Raw genomic sequence first — 15,842 nt, 5'->3', positions numbered from 1 at the left:
GCCCAAAGGAATATTTTTGCTAAATTATTGTTATATTATATTATTATAATCTGTAAATCCTCTGGAAGATATCAATCCCAATATCTGGTCTGCATGCAGATTTCCCAGATGCGAAGCTTGATAGCCCCTACAAACAGACACAAAAAGGGGCCTTTACCCATACAGATGATTGTAAAATTAGAGTTTGGGTTACTTTTTAACACTTGTTCTCATGATCATGGTTAATATTACGGCTGAACATTATGTTGAATGGTTGTATGCTCAATGAAGAACTAAACAACGAAGGCCATGTTTCTCAGAATTACAAGAGGGCAAACTATGTAATCTATTCCGGCAAATTTCAGCCAGTGATTTTAGGATGATACTAGCAAAGATAAGCCATGTTACGTTAATATGCTAAAAATAAGGCAAACCAAAACATTAATCTCTGAAAAAACATTAAATCATTCTATTATCAGGCTTTACCAGGTAGAATGTATTCAGATAAAGTGTATGCAGTGATTTCAATGCTGTAGCAACTAATTTGACCGCATAGTTTATTGCAACAATATGGTTTATTGACCACAGGGCTGACCCGCTTCTAAGGGAACCCATCTTTATTAGGATATATTTCTGGCCTCAATTTCCATAGGAACATGATCTCCAACCTAAACGACAGAAGAGACCACCCATAACAACCCATATGACCGTTTCTGGTTTAGCACCCACTAGCGGCCGAAGAAACAGCAAAACTTCACGTATGTCAAGGTGGTCTGTCAAAACAAAATGGATCCGTTATATTCTCAGTAGACGGCATTTGCATTAAAATGCACTTTGATAATCTTTTTAGCAATAAATGTGCATTTAATTTGGTAATCTTCAGTCAGTAAATGTAGATTTTGTTTAGTTTGTTAGTTCATTTCTATCGTTGCCATGGTGATTCATATGGATGCTGCTTTCCCTGAGACCACACTGCTTGTCTTTGTGTTTTGTAGTCATCTGAATTGTTGTTTAAAGTGTTATTTTATGTGACTGTTCCTTCAATACAAAACGTTGATTTTCGATTAATCCAGGGATGACATTTATTTCCTTTACTTTGGGACGGACTGGGACGACAAGGATTTTTGGGGCACTAAGGAAGTTTGATTTAATCCGTTCCAAAGGTCATTTTTATACATTTTGTTGGACAATATAAACATGAAAAATAAATACCACTTTAAAAGGTTCTTGAAGCTGTAAAAGGACTACCAAATGATCATCATCAACTCGTAGACCTATACAGGAAGTGATAAAAACACACCATTCATGGGGGCTCTGAATGACGAAGGACTACGATTTTTATAAGGACAAGTTACATGATCAATCTGGGGGCTGTCGCCCTTCAGGAAGTAACCCACAACGGCCCACTCTTGATATTTTGAGGAAGTAACCCACTACGGCCCACTCTTGATATTTTGAGGAAGTAACCCACAACGGCCCACTCTTGATATTTTGAGCTACAATTCTTCCCTGACTTACACCCCAGATCACTCACACATATCTGAGAATCAGACTTTGGGCACAATAACGTTTTATACTTACATCTTACTCCCAAGTCATTCTGTGCCCCCATGTTTAGTATGTTTGCTTCACTTATTGTATGTCTCTGATTATTTGGATAATTTTAGTAAATTAGCATTTTGGAATATTTTCGTCAGCCTTTTAATCTATTGATTGCATTCACGCATCAAAAACCAAAGTTCCTTTCCCCCAATTCCTTCTCAACCATGGCTGAGATAACCCCCATTATGATTCTCATTGTGGAAATACCAGAGACGTCAGAGAACCTGACGTGTTATGCAATAACACCAGCAGCAGAACGGTTATCCAAATAACAAAGAAGTGTACAAAACTTGGCCCCATATGACCAAGTGGAGCTGAAATTGGAGCGTCTGAGCTTTCATTTTTTCAAAGGCAGATCAGGATACCTAGTGCTCGTTTTACACCTAACACCATTTCTAGCTACTGGGGAACTATAGGCAGGTTAGGATAACTCATATTAATGTTAGAAAACCTCATAAAGTGAAGTAAAGTGCAGATTTAGAAGCGTTCGCGGTGCCCCTAAACAATAACATGGAAGCCAAACATTGCGCCGGGCAAACTCTATACTCGATATTCAATGAAAGAACTATCTGGAGGGCTTATTTGATAGGTATACATGCCAGAACAAGGACCCTGGGTTATATTTTTACAATTACACTTTAACTAAGAAACTAACAAACACAGTGGGAAGCCTTCTACCATGAAGAACTGGCTACATTCGTAGACACAGTAATGTCTTACATCAAGTACTGCATTGGGAATGTCACTGTGGAAAAGTGCATCCCGGTGTTCCCAAACCAGAAACCATGGATGACAAGCCAGGTCTGCACGCTCCTCCGGGCCCGTAACTCATCCTTCAGATCAGGTGACAGAGCATTGTACAGCGCCGCTCGCGCCAACCTGAGGAGATGCATTAGGTGGGCCAAAGTAGAATACAAGAGGAGGATAGACGAACCGCTCAACAACCCCCGGCAGGTGTGGCAGAGCATACAGACCATCACCAATTACAGAGGCTGTGCTGTGACACCCGGGGACTCAGATGCGGCATTGGCAGAGGAGCTGAATAGCTTCTTTGCCTGCTTTGAGTCTCAAACACAGCATTCAGCCACATCACTCCAACCACGACTACAACCCCCATCAGCCTCCAGCACCCCCCCACTCACCCCACCAGCTATCACAGGTCTTCACTGACATTTTCAACCAGTCTCTGGAATAAGCCGTTATCCCATCCTGCTTGAAATCTGCCACAATCATCCCAATCCCTAAAAAGTCACCCACTACCAGCCTCAATGACTTCCGCCCCGTAGCACTCACCCCAGTCATCACCAAGTGCTTTGAGAAACTGGTTTTGAGACACATCAAAGCCTGTCTCCCCCCCACCCTGGACACACACCAGTTTGCATACCGGACTAACAGATCCACCGACGACGCAATAGCCATCGCTCTCCACTCACGCTGAGTCACCTGGAGAAAGAGGGGAGCTACGTCAGGATGCTCTTCATTGACTTCAGCTCAGCTTTTAACACCATAATACCAGACATTCTGATCCCCAAGTTAATCAACCTGGGGCTCCCACCACCCACCTGCTCCTGGATAAAAGACTTTCTGCTCAACCGACCCCAGCAGGTGAAACTGGGTCCTCACCTCTCCTCCTCCCGCACTCTCAGCATTGGCTTTCCCCAGGGCTGTGGGCTGAGCCCACTACACTACTCCCTCTACACATCTGACTGCAGTCCCACCCACCCAGAGAACATCTTTGTCAAATCCGCTGATGACACAACGGTGGTGGGCCTTATAACAGGGGGAAACGAGGCGGGGTCCTGAAACTTGGTGAGTGGTGTGTTTCTAACAACCTGGCACTGAACATCACCAAGACCAAGGAACTTATCCTGGACTGGAACAGAGCCGCCCCTGCCCCCCTGTACATCAACTGTGAAGGTGTGGAGCGAGTGCAGTCCTTCAAATTCCTCAGAGTCAACATCTCTGCTGAAAAATAATTCCTTAAGCACCATCTACGGCTCCCGCTGTCTCAGCAGGGCCAGAGGCATCCTGAAGGACACCACCCACCCCGGTTACCATCTCTTCAACCTGTTGCCCTCTGGCAGGCGCTTCAGGTCCATATATGCCAGAACAAATAGACTCAGGAACAGCTTCTTTCCCAAAGCTGTCACCAGATCTGCACTGATGTTTGTTGTCTGTTTGTGGTCTTTACTGTGTATTTAAGTTTTACTGTGTATTTAAATTTTTATTTATTTTTATTATTTATTTATTTTTATTATATATTGCTTTTGTATAATATTATATATTATATATTCGATAACATGTGTGCACTTTTAAGGAGCTGCTCATTGCATTTCGTTGTACTTTGTACAATGACAATAAAGCTTTCTATTCTATTCTATTAAACATAATTATCACATTGAGTGTCTTACTAAAAAGCTAAGAATTAAACTGGGTTTCTTGTATAGAAATAAATGTTGTTTTTCTTTTGGTGCCAGGAAGAAAATTGTCCAAGCCGTTCTTTTATCTGTTATTGACTATGGTGATATTTTATATATGCATGCAAATTCATCATCTCTGAAAATGCTAGATTCTGTGTACCATGCAGCATTGCGGTTTGTCTCAAACTCTGGCTTCCGAACACACCATTGTAAATTGTATGAGAAAGTTGGTCTGTCTTCCTTATACACCCGTAGGATGGAACACTGGTATATGTTTCTTTATAAGGCAATTTTGCACGATCTGCCTCCGTATTTGTGTTCTCTAATGGTTCCTAAAACAAACAGTGCTCGTATCACTCGGTCTAGCAGTTTGATTATGTATAACGTTCCTCGGACTCGCACTACGTTTGGTGAAAGTGCTTTTAAATCTTTTGCCCCGACATCATGGTGTAAGCTACAGGAACACCTTAAACTGGAATCCCTAATCACCCTGAACAATTACAAAAGCAGGATCAAGGACTATTTAACCACAAACTGAACACTGACTTACTGCCAATTAGATTGATGCTTTGTGACTTTTTATTGTGTTTTGTGTCTTGTTTTTAGTGTGAAATTTTGTGTTTTTGTTGTTTTTAATGTGAAACTTTAAATGTTTGTATGCTGCCTTCTTGGCCAGGACTCTCTTGAAAAAGAGATTTTGAATCTCAATGAGAATATTCCTGGAAAAATAAAGGTTAATAAAAAAAATAAAAAAAAATAAAAAATTATCATTCACCGACCGATCGAATAAAATGCATGTTATCGCAATAAATGTGCATCAAAAGCGCATTTTAATGCAAAAACGTTGTTCTTACTGTACGTTCACATCAGAAGCGAATTGCGCTGCAAAGACGCTTTGGTCGCTCACAAAGTATCGCTGCAAATATTTCTGTTCGCTTTAGTAGCTGAAGTCGCTCATGACGTACAATTCAATTTTGCAGACGCATTTAAAGGTGCCGTATGCTTTTAGTACAGACAGCCATATCAAAGAGTGAACTCCCATACACTTGGCCAAATTGCAGAGACGGTTTTGCTTGTTCGATAAAGTGCTTCGACAGCAAGTAGGACAGTGATTACCCTCCAATATATCTATATAAAAAAAAAACTCCTAAAATGTAATTACAACCGAGAACAAAAAACGTTGCGGGCTAGTTAAAATATGTTTCACTGATCTGCATCTGCAAATCATGATCTGGAAATCATGATCTGCACTCATTGTCGCTCACTCAAACAAATTGACATTGGCGCACATGGCTAATTTGCATACGCGCACAAGACTGGCTGGCTCCGCAAGGAAAATAATGGAACATATTTATCTATCTAGGCCTGTCTGTCTGTCTGTCTGTCTGTCTGTCTATCAACGCGTGTCTAGTTTTAATGTGATGTATTTTGTGTATGTCCAGTCAGACTTGTCTCCCTTGTTCTGTGTGGTCTTGTAGGCTACAGCCGCGATTAATTTTTCAGTAGACATTTTGTAAAGTCAGTAGGAACCATAAAAGTAAGTTGGAACCAAAGTCCGGTGTTCGGTGTTCCCTGGGATCCACGCAAGCGAAGAGCGTCTACATTCCGATTGGCTGTCAGTGTTTTGCCGCCGAAACGCGTCATAGTAATTTGCATAAAGTTCAGCCGTCTTCAACTTTTTTTGGTCGCTCTGGTCGCTCACCTTTTGCCGCTGGTAGCATTTGACGCTTGTGTCGCTTTGGTCGCTCTTGCCCAGGCCCGCCGCTCCCTATACGCAGAGTACGCAGAGTGCGTACGGCACCAAGTACCTGAGGGGGCACCAAAAATTAAGGTTTGTAAAAAAAAAGATATACATTATTGAATTAAAAAAATATGTAAATTAGCTATGAAGAGGCCCACAGTTTTTTGTTCTTAATTGTATCATTCAATTTCGGCAAATTAGATGTTTTTACCTAATATATAAAAAGGGGCCAGCAGCGGCCCTGCTCTTGCCCATAGAAAGTGAATGACTTCCGGTGATTTGGCAGCTCAATTCGCTTCTGATGTGAACGCACAGTTAGACTTTCTTAAAATGCATTTTCCACTGAGAATGTAATGGATGTCATCCATTTTGTTTGGGCAGGCAACCTTGACATCAATGACTGTGACAGCGGGGTGCTAGCATAAGACCACTAAGAAAAGACCTGAAATTTGACATACAAATGTTCTACTTTCTCTGTATAGTTTTAGTGCAGCTTGTTTCTCCAGTTGATCTAGTGAAAGCATAACCATAGCACCCCCACAGCAATAAAGTTATCAACTCTGCTTGTTTGTTATCAGTTCATTGTCAATGTCCTGCCATTGCTGTCCTCAGATCAGTAACTAACTGATCTGATCTAGCTGATCTAAGCTCGCTTAAGGTGGTGTTGTCACTCACGCTCCCTCCCACAAGAGATCTATCGTAGCTATTCATTGAACATGGACACAAGCTAGCGTGCATCATTTTTGCCGGTGAACTATGGATCGAAAAAAACATCCTCGCAGCAAATTGACAAGCAAAAGTAGACGTTTTTTAAAAGTACACTTTTAAGTTTAAATTGCACAATTGTGCATCAAGACAACAAGCCCACATGCACTCAGAGCAGCTCTCACAGAGCACTCGGCCCTGGATGTTCTGTAAACTTGCGGTTGTGCTGTTTTGGTGCTTAGGGTCTCTCTCTGCACTTAAAATGAAATTGGGGATCTCTGTTATTCTACATTAAATAGAAAAACATTGATATAAAACTCAAATGGGAATATAAGATCGCACTTCTCACATCTCTGACTTGATGTACATCCAACGGTAGCCCACCCCCCACTTTCAGCGTGCAAAGTAGGAGACAAGATGAACAATTGTGAGCGGTCCATATTATCGATGATTTTTTTAGTTAATATAATTTAATAATAATAAATAATAATAAAATAATAGGTAAGTAAACGAAAAACATATGCAAAAAAAAAATAGAGTTAAAAAGGCATTTTAGTATTAAAATAGAAAATAAAGGCAAAGTTATTTAGCAGAAAGCTATAGCAAACATAAAAGTCTTCAGTCTTGTTTTAAAGGTGCTTAGAGTTGGGGCAAGTCTTAAATCCTCTGGGAGTTTATTCCAGCTATTTGTTGCGTAGTAACTAAATCCTGCTTTCCCATGTTTTGTGTTTACTCTGGGGATAATTAACAGATTGGTCTCAGAGCTTCTTAGTGGTCAAAAAGGATGATGTAGTGGAAGCATATCAGTTAAATATTTTGGGCCTAAACCATGTAGGGATTTATAGGTAAGCAACATGATTTTAAAATAAATTCTCTGACTTACAGGAAGCCAATGTAACGATTTCAGAATTGGTGTAATATGATCAAATTTTTTGGTCTTTGTTACTTTTTATACTGACTATTGTTATTGTTGTTTTCACTATTCTCATTGGATTTGTTTTTTGTTTTTTTATTTTTTTTTCAGTTCACTTTGATGTGTTACCCGCACATGTTCGAAATAAACTATCTAAACTAAACTCTAGCAGCAGCATTCTGAACAAGCTGAAGCTTCCTCAGAGTTTGTTTTGGGAGACCTGTAAGGAGACCATTGCAGTAATCAAGCTTACTAGTGATAAAGGCATGTACAAGTTTTTGTAAGTCTTCGGTGGACATGAGCCCTCTAAGTCTTGCTACATTTTTAAGGTGATAATATGCCGATTTTGTAACTGATTTGATGTGACTGTCAAAATGTAAATCTGAATCCATGATAACCCCTAGATTTCTGGCTTTGATTGAGGTTTTCAGGGACAGAGAGTGAAGGTCTTGGGTTACTTTAAGCCTTTCCGTTTTAGAACCGAATACAATTATCTCTGTTTTGTCCTCATTTAGTTGAAGGAAATTTCGGCACATCCATTCCTTCACTTGCTCAATGCACTGGCACAGCAGATCTATGGGCCGATAGTCATTTGGTGATAGCGATACATAGATTTGCGTGTCATCAGCATAGCAATGATGGTCAATATTGTTATTTTGCATGATTTGCCCTAGTGGGAGCATGTAGATGTTGAATAAAGAGGGTCCTAAGATCGAACCTTGTGGGACTCCACATGTCACGTTGGTTGATTCTGATACAAAGTGGCCAATGGAAACAAAGTAGTTCCTATTTTGTAGGTAAGACCTGAACCAATTTAAGACAGTGCCTGAAAGCCCCACCCAGTTTTCTAACCTTTCCAGAAGTAATGTATGGTCTACAGTGTCGAATGCAGCACTGAGGTCAAGTAGCATTAGTATTGAGGTTTTGCCAGAGTCTGTGTTAAGACGGATGTCGTTTACAACTTTAATAAGGGCGGTCTCAGTGCTGTGCAGGGGTCGAAATCCTGATTGAAAGGTGTCATAGCAACCAGTTGATGCCAGGAAGTGATTTAGTTGCTGGAGGACAACTTTCTCAATGATTTTACTTATGAAGGGTAGATTCGATATTGGTCTGTAGTTAATAATAGAGGCATCTAGGCTCCACTTTTTTAAAAGGGGTTTAATAACTGCAGTTTTCAAAGCTTTTGGGAAATTGCCTGACTGGAGAGAGTTGTTAACTATCTGCAATATGTCTACTGCTAGGCAGTCGAAAACATTCTTAAATAGGTTGGTAGGTATAGTATCAAGGCAACAGGTGGATGGCTTTAGTTGTGTCACAGTTTCCACACGATTTTGAGAGTCTATAACATTAAAGCATGCCATCCTTGCCACGTAATTTTTGCCTGAACAGGGTGGTAGTCCAACAATTTTTGTTTGAAGTGGAGATATTGATGGTGCGTCTAATACCTTCAATTTTATCAATATAAAAAGCTGCAAACTCATTGCATTTCTGCGTGGAATGGAGATCAGGTGGAATTTCTGTTGGGGGGTTGGTCAGTCTGTCAACAGTTGCAAATAGGGTTTTTGCATTATTAGTGTTGGTTTTAATGATATTGGAGAAAAATGTCTCTCTAGCATTTTTTAAGTCTAAGTTGTAGGCACAGAGGCTCTCTTTATAGATATCATGGTGAATATGAAGTTTTGTTTTACGCCAGATGCGTTCAACCTTCCTGCATTCCTTTTTCTGTGCTGTTACAGAAGCAGCTTTTCTCCAGGGTGCCTTTTGCTTTCCAGAAATCGTTTTAACCTTATAAGGTGCAATGACATCTATGACTTTCAAAATTTTCAAATTAAAGTTTTCTACAAGATCATCAGGAGAACATGGGTTTAGAGGTGGTAGCAAGGAGATGGCCTTTTTAAAAAGTACATTAGAATCTTCATTGATATACCGTTTTTTGACAGTGTTTGATTTTGTCTGTATATCGGGAATAAAAGATATGTTAAAGAAAACACAAAAATGGTCAGACAAGGAAGGATCAGTCACAGAGAGATCAGAAACATTGAGGCTCTTTGTGATAACCAGGTCTAGAGTGTGCCCCTTACAATGAGTAACCTCTTTCACATGTTGAGACAGTTCAAATGTGTCCAAAATGGCAAAAAGTTTTTTTGCACATTCAATATCATCAGTATGAAAATTGAAGTCACCAGTTATAACTAGACAGTCAAATTCTGTGGAGATGCTAGACAATAATTCTGTGAAGTCATCGAAAAAATTTGCAGAATATGTGGGTGGCCTGTAAATAATTAATAGGAGAACTCAATACAGCACTAAGGTATCCGAACGATGGAAAATCACCAAATAACATCTGTTTCCCCTGAAATACATTTTTAAATATAGAAGCAACCCCTCCACCTCTTTTTCCAGATCTACATGCATCAAAAAAGTTATAGTTGGGAGGAGCTGTCTCTATCAGAACGGTTGCACTGTTAATTTGTTCCAGCCATGTTTCAGTTAAAAACATAAAATCCAGTTTAGAAGTGGTAATAAAATCATTAACTAAAAATGATTTGTTATTAAGAGACCTCACATTAAGTAGAGCCATCCTGATGGTGTTGTTGATAGGCTTTAAGGTTGTTTTTGGTTTGGAGGCAATAGATATGAGATTTGTGAGGTTAGCAGTGTGTCTAAGTTTCCCTTTGTTTACTGGTTACAGCATGAATGCGAAAGTTGCCCTGCTTTGACGTAGGCAACCTTGGGTTCAGCAGATTATGTGCAACCTCCTTTATACTGTGTCTACGGCTGAACCCTTTTTTGTCTCAGTAATACTCATGACTACTATCAGTATAGTGGGGGGGCTGGGGCGCCATCCTCTTGGGTGTTATCAGCCTGTCGCCATGACATGGCGAGGCTATCAATGACCCAGATATAAGTTCGCTGCCAACATATTCCAGTCTTTTATATTCGGCTGGAAAATCGCAAAGGGAGGAGACATTGGGGCTGGAGAGATAGCTATGGGAGAGATGAGGCTGGAGGTCCCAATGGCTGGAGGCCCCAATGGCTGGAGGTCATTGGGGCTGGAGAGATAGCTATGGGAGAGATGAGGCTGGAGGTCACCACAAAGGGAGGAGACATTGGGGCTGGAGAGATAGCTATGGGTGGGGCAGGGTGGCAGGGTTAATTTCAGTGACGGGCTAATCCGGCTGATACATGTCTTCTTCTCAACCTGTGCTCTGATTGTGGCCTGTGCATCAGACCTTGGCAAGGTCTGTGGGCTGTCTGCTATCTGTGTGTCAGATAGTGGCAGAGTAGGAGGGGGGGGTGGCCGTTCCTCGCCAAGCCAGCATCAGCGATGGGGGAAGGCACAGTGTTGATGGCGTCGGGCGGGCTGTTGTCTCTCTTCAAGGTCTTCTTCTCAACCCGTGCTCTGATTGTGGCCTGTGCGTCAGACCATGGAGGGGGGTGGCCGTTCCTCGCCAAGCCAGCGTCAACGATGGGGGAAGGCACAGTGTCGATGGCGTCGGACGGGCTGTTGTCTATCTTCAAGGTCTCTGGGCTGTCTGCTATCTGTGTGTCAGATAGTGGCAGAGTAGATGTGTGGTGGAGGCTGTAGTCTCGCTTCTTCTCAACCTGTGCTCTGACTGTGGCCTGTGCGTCAGACCATGGAGATTTGTGGGAAAGCGAGAAGAGAAGATTGTCCCTCAACAGTTTTGAGCCTAACCTGTTTGGGTGTAGGCCATCTGCTCTGAAAAGATATTTGCGCCCCCAGAATAAGTTGAAATTGTCAATAAAGCCCCTTCCTCTTTCATTGCAGACTCTGGAAAGCCATGTATTCAGTGCAAGTAGACGACTGAATCTGTTTATTCCCCTGTCAACTGCTGGTATGGGTCCACTGATGAATGACTTGATGTGGATTTTGTCCAGTGAATCCAATAGATCAGTGTAATCCCTCTTCAGAAGTTCTGACTGTTCTCTTTGAATGTCATTAAATCCTGCATGCACAATAATCTGTGAGATTTTGGGGTTTTCCAATATGATTTTGGCTAGTTTATGGTTGATATCACTAACCATTCCATATGGCAAGATGCATGTTTTGATCTTCTTACCGGTTATATCCTTGATGGTTGAGTCTCCTATAATCAGAGTGTCTGGTTCATCTGCTTTCTCTGAGATGGGCCCTTGTTGAACAGTGGCAGACACATGCACAGCCCGCCTCCGTGGCGACTGGTTGTTCCGTCTCTGTCCACACTGTCCGTCCGTACGCATCTCGGGGCTCAGGGGTGCATGGGTGGCAGGCGCGTTCGTGGACTCTTGAAGTGGCAGGAACCGGTTCTTCAGTGGCAGGGTTAATTTCAGTGACGGGCTAATCCGGCTGATACATGTAACTTTAGCTTTGGGTAGCTTAGCATTTGGCGTTGAGTGAACTTGTTGATTCACTTTGGTATGTTGTTTTGGCTTAGCTCCGACTCTGTGCCAGTGAGACGCAGCTTGAACAGTCTCTCTCTTGTCCAGCTTCGGGAAGGATACAGTGTATACTTGAAGAAAATACTTTTGTTTTGAGAATTTTTCGGACAATATGCAATTCTTACTTTCTTTCTTCTTATTTTTTTTTAAGTTTGTTAGCCTAAGAATTGTGCTCTTGTTTGCTTGTACAATAAGTACAAGTAAACAAGAGTGTGTTTTTACTAGAGTGTGTTGTTACTTCAAGGCAGAATATGGGGAAGGGGTGCCCGGAAATCTCACCTGCGCCCACCAGCAGGACGCTCGCCCTGGGCGAGCACCTACAGGCCCAATGCCTTTAGCCAGTCCTGGGGAGAGCAGTGGTTGGGTCTCTACAACGCTACACTGCGTGCCTGCCAAGGCATTGCCAAGCGAGGACAATATGCAAAACTTTTGTTGAGTTGCTCTGTGTAATTGGGCAGTATGATAAGACTGTAGCTAAACAAATGCTGGACAATACTGGATATGCAAAATTCACCCATCACGATATCCAAAGTGAAATGATGGGTATTATCGCAGATATGCTTAGACGTAAAATAAGTGCAAATCCAGGAGGGTGGACATTTTGCCATAATGCTGGATGCAAGTAAAGAGCTTTGTCAAGAAATTTTATTTGAGTTATTTGTGTATATGTGTAATCCAGGGCATATAAAGACTGGGAAGAGAAATAATTACTTTCTCGTCATTGAAACCCATTCATATTTTACGATCTCAAAGGTCCCATGGGGGTCTACCGGAAGGGGCGGACTTACGAGCTCTATATGAAAGAGGGCATTGAACTATACTAGAATGATCAATCAGGAAGCAGAAGCGCTACTACAGGAAGTCAAGGACAGTAACCAGTATGCTATAGTCCTGGTGTCTCTTTTTTATCAAAGATAATCTCAAATTACATACGAGTATCCCTTTGGGGGCTCCAGCATCAAATGCTCCTCCTCATGGTGCCTTATCCAGCGGCGCGTTACCATCCAATATGCATACCTGAGAATCAGGCCTCTTTCTCAAAACGACAAAAGGTTTTGAGCGAAACGTACAAAAGTTGGGACATGGTGGCAGCTCTTTGACATTTTGATCCCAGAATGGAAAACCTGGTCTGACTTTTCCAAGACTTGAAAAACAGCTTTAAGTCACAGATTTCCATCCCACCAACAATTGGGGAAATATAAACTGCCCCGTTTTTTATGCCCATTTACTACCGCCCTGAGACCTAGTGGAGATAGTAAGGGTCTACCTCCCTGAGACCTAGTGGAGATAGGAAGGGTCTACCTCCCTGAGACCTAGTGGAGATAGGAAGGGTCTACCTCCCTGAGACCTAGTGGAGACAGGAAAGTCCTACCGCCTGAGACTTGGCAACCTTATTCTAGGGCCTGATTGGGACCACCACACCAAGCCTTCGCCCTCTCGTTTGAAGTTTCTACATCTTGTCTAGAATTTAGATTAATTTGTAGAAACGGCTTGTGTTTCCAATGCATTTCAATAGAGCATTTGATGATGCTGTGTGAGCCTTTCCTGTATGGTTGGAGCCCGCAAATGTATAGCAATTATTTTCTTTTGGGCCCTGTTACAGTGTCCAATACACATAAAATGAGCAGCCTTTGGACAACCCAACAAAGACAGACAACAGGGTTTTTGGGAAAATAAAAGTTTTATGGTTGACAGCGAGCGATCTTAAGGTTTCGCACAAGTGAAGCACGTAACGCAACCAAAATAAAACCACCGTCGGCAGAAAAGGCCTAGGTGATTACCACAAAGGGAAAATGCAATGGAAAAATCTCACGCTAACTGCCTGGGAGGTTCAGTTCATCCAACTTCCGTGCCCGACAGCGGACAAAAAAAAACAGTGGAAGCTATATAGCTACGCTTGCTCTTACCTGAAAGTGCAGAAAGTAACCGACACCAATGGTAACAACAAATATGATATCTTTGACAAAATTGACAAAAGGTACAAGTGTGCCAGCGTCTGTGCTCAGATAATAGAGAGAGTGAGCCACCATCTTCCACTTGGCTTTATATGTGTGGGGGCGGCGCCAACATCAGGGCGAGCCAAACAGCAACCTGCAGCCACAATGCTCCGCCTCCAGGAGGTGATTGATATGATTGAGTGCAGGAGGCAAAAGCAAGACATTAGTGCAAAAGGAAAAAAACAGCACTACTAGAAGAAAAGACCCAGCACTACCACATAACAGGCCCTCTTTCATATGGAAAAACAACCCATCTCGATAGCTCATTCCAAATCATGATCATGGCATCAACATCAGAAATGGTCAAAAAACCCTGAGCAGGAAGAATAACCTCTCACACATGAGGGGGTCATTGCCTCGTAGGCACCAATGGAGGCGCTGTTCTTTCTGGTGCACCTTAGTATACAGTATATGTCTATTTCCAAGCCAGCAGAACCTAGTTTAAGACAAAAACATTGTACAGCAGCTCAGCTGTCACACACGACGCCGTTATAGCAATTTGTAAGCTATGATTTGTTGTAAAACCATGTATTTTATTAATTTTATTAGTAAATGACTGACGTGCTCTTTTAATGATATTCTTTTAGTGATAAATCCTCAACAGAGTTTGTGTAAATTAACCGTTATATAGAAATTTGTCTTAATTGTATACATGTATCTCATAAAAGCATCCCTTTTCCTATCACAGAAACCATAATCAATATTTATGTTCATGTATTAAATATAGGATATAAACGTGCATGTTACAGAAAATACAGAAATAAACGTTGTAAACAAGGTCATATGGATGTTAATGGTGTGTTTTATTATCCATCTGTCTCGGAGGTCCGAGGACGTTGCCTAGCGACACGCATGAACACGCCCCTTTTCCTCGGAAGGCGAACTTACTTGCTCGGATGAACTCAGAGGAGGCCGAGCAAAATTCCGAGACAGAATTCAAGATGGCTGCGCCCAGTGTGACTTGAAGTATGAACTGTTTTCATTGTGCTTGGACCGCTTTGGTGGTTTAAATGGCAATTTCAATCACTCGTACCATACCGTCACCGGGGCAAGTCCGGCTGTTTTTAAAAGCATCTGTCATTTCAAAAGCAACAACAAACAGATCGCACATATCCTAACAACAGAACGGACAAAAAAGAAACGTATAAATCCCTTTATTTACGGAGTTATGTGTGATATTGTGTCAATAAAGACCAAATATATATAGCTTTACATTTACGGCAATACTTGTCTTGAAATAATACGGAGGAGGCGGGGCCTGCTGGTGTTATATACCATTGTTGGGAACGGCAGTTACTGTTCCTGAACGGCATGCCGTTCCAACTGAACAGCAGTTACCGTTCCAGAACGGCAGTTACCGTTCCAGAACGGCATGTGCCGTTCCTGAAGGGCATATGCCATGGTATGTCAGTGGTCGCGGTGGCACATGCCACAGGCCAATAAACGATCTCGGCGCTGCTGCAAAATGTAGCGTGTTGCTCCACATATTGGTTTCCAAATACGTGTTGTGTAATTGAATCATTTTGCTGATTTCTTAATGTAGCCTACCCCGATTCTAGTACCTCAAAAGCCCCATATAAGCTTGAGAAACGCCAAGACTAGCTTTACGGAGTAACTTAACATCATATACAATCGCTCCAAAAGATTAAGATAATGACAATAAAACCATTTCTAATCAGACTAACGAGACTTTTCCTGAGAGAATGGCAGCCAGTTTTTGTTTTTGTTTTTTCATACCTCAAGAACAACCAAAGGGATGTAGCGTTGCCCTGAATAGCCGAGCACCAAGGAAACATCCGGAAAATCAACACACTTGCAGACGGACTGTGCTTCTCTGAAAACATTAATGGTGAGGGGCTGTGGGGATTTGATTTTCATTTTTTATTTGGGCCTTGACTAAGACTATGAGGTGGATACCTCATAGTCCTTATCTCTACCTGAAAATCCTAAAATAGTATGTTAACTGCAATCCTACTGGTTTTGCTTTGACTTATTTTTGTTCTAATTTCAGTTGCCACATTAATTGAGGAATTGCATGTTAAGAG

This window comes from Gadus morhua, chromosome 1 (assembly GCF_902167405.1).
Source record: "Gadus morhua chromosome 1, gadMor3.0, whole genome shotgun sequence".
In the NCBI taxonomy this organism is placed as follows: domain Eukaryota; kingdom Metazoa; phylum Chordata; class Actinopteri; order Gadiformes; family Gadidae; genus Gadus; species Gadus morhua.
This window is presented reverse-complemented; position numbering follows the sequence as displayed.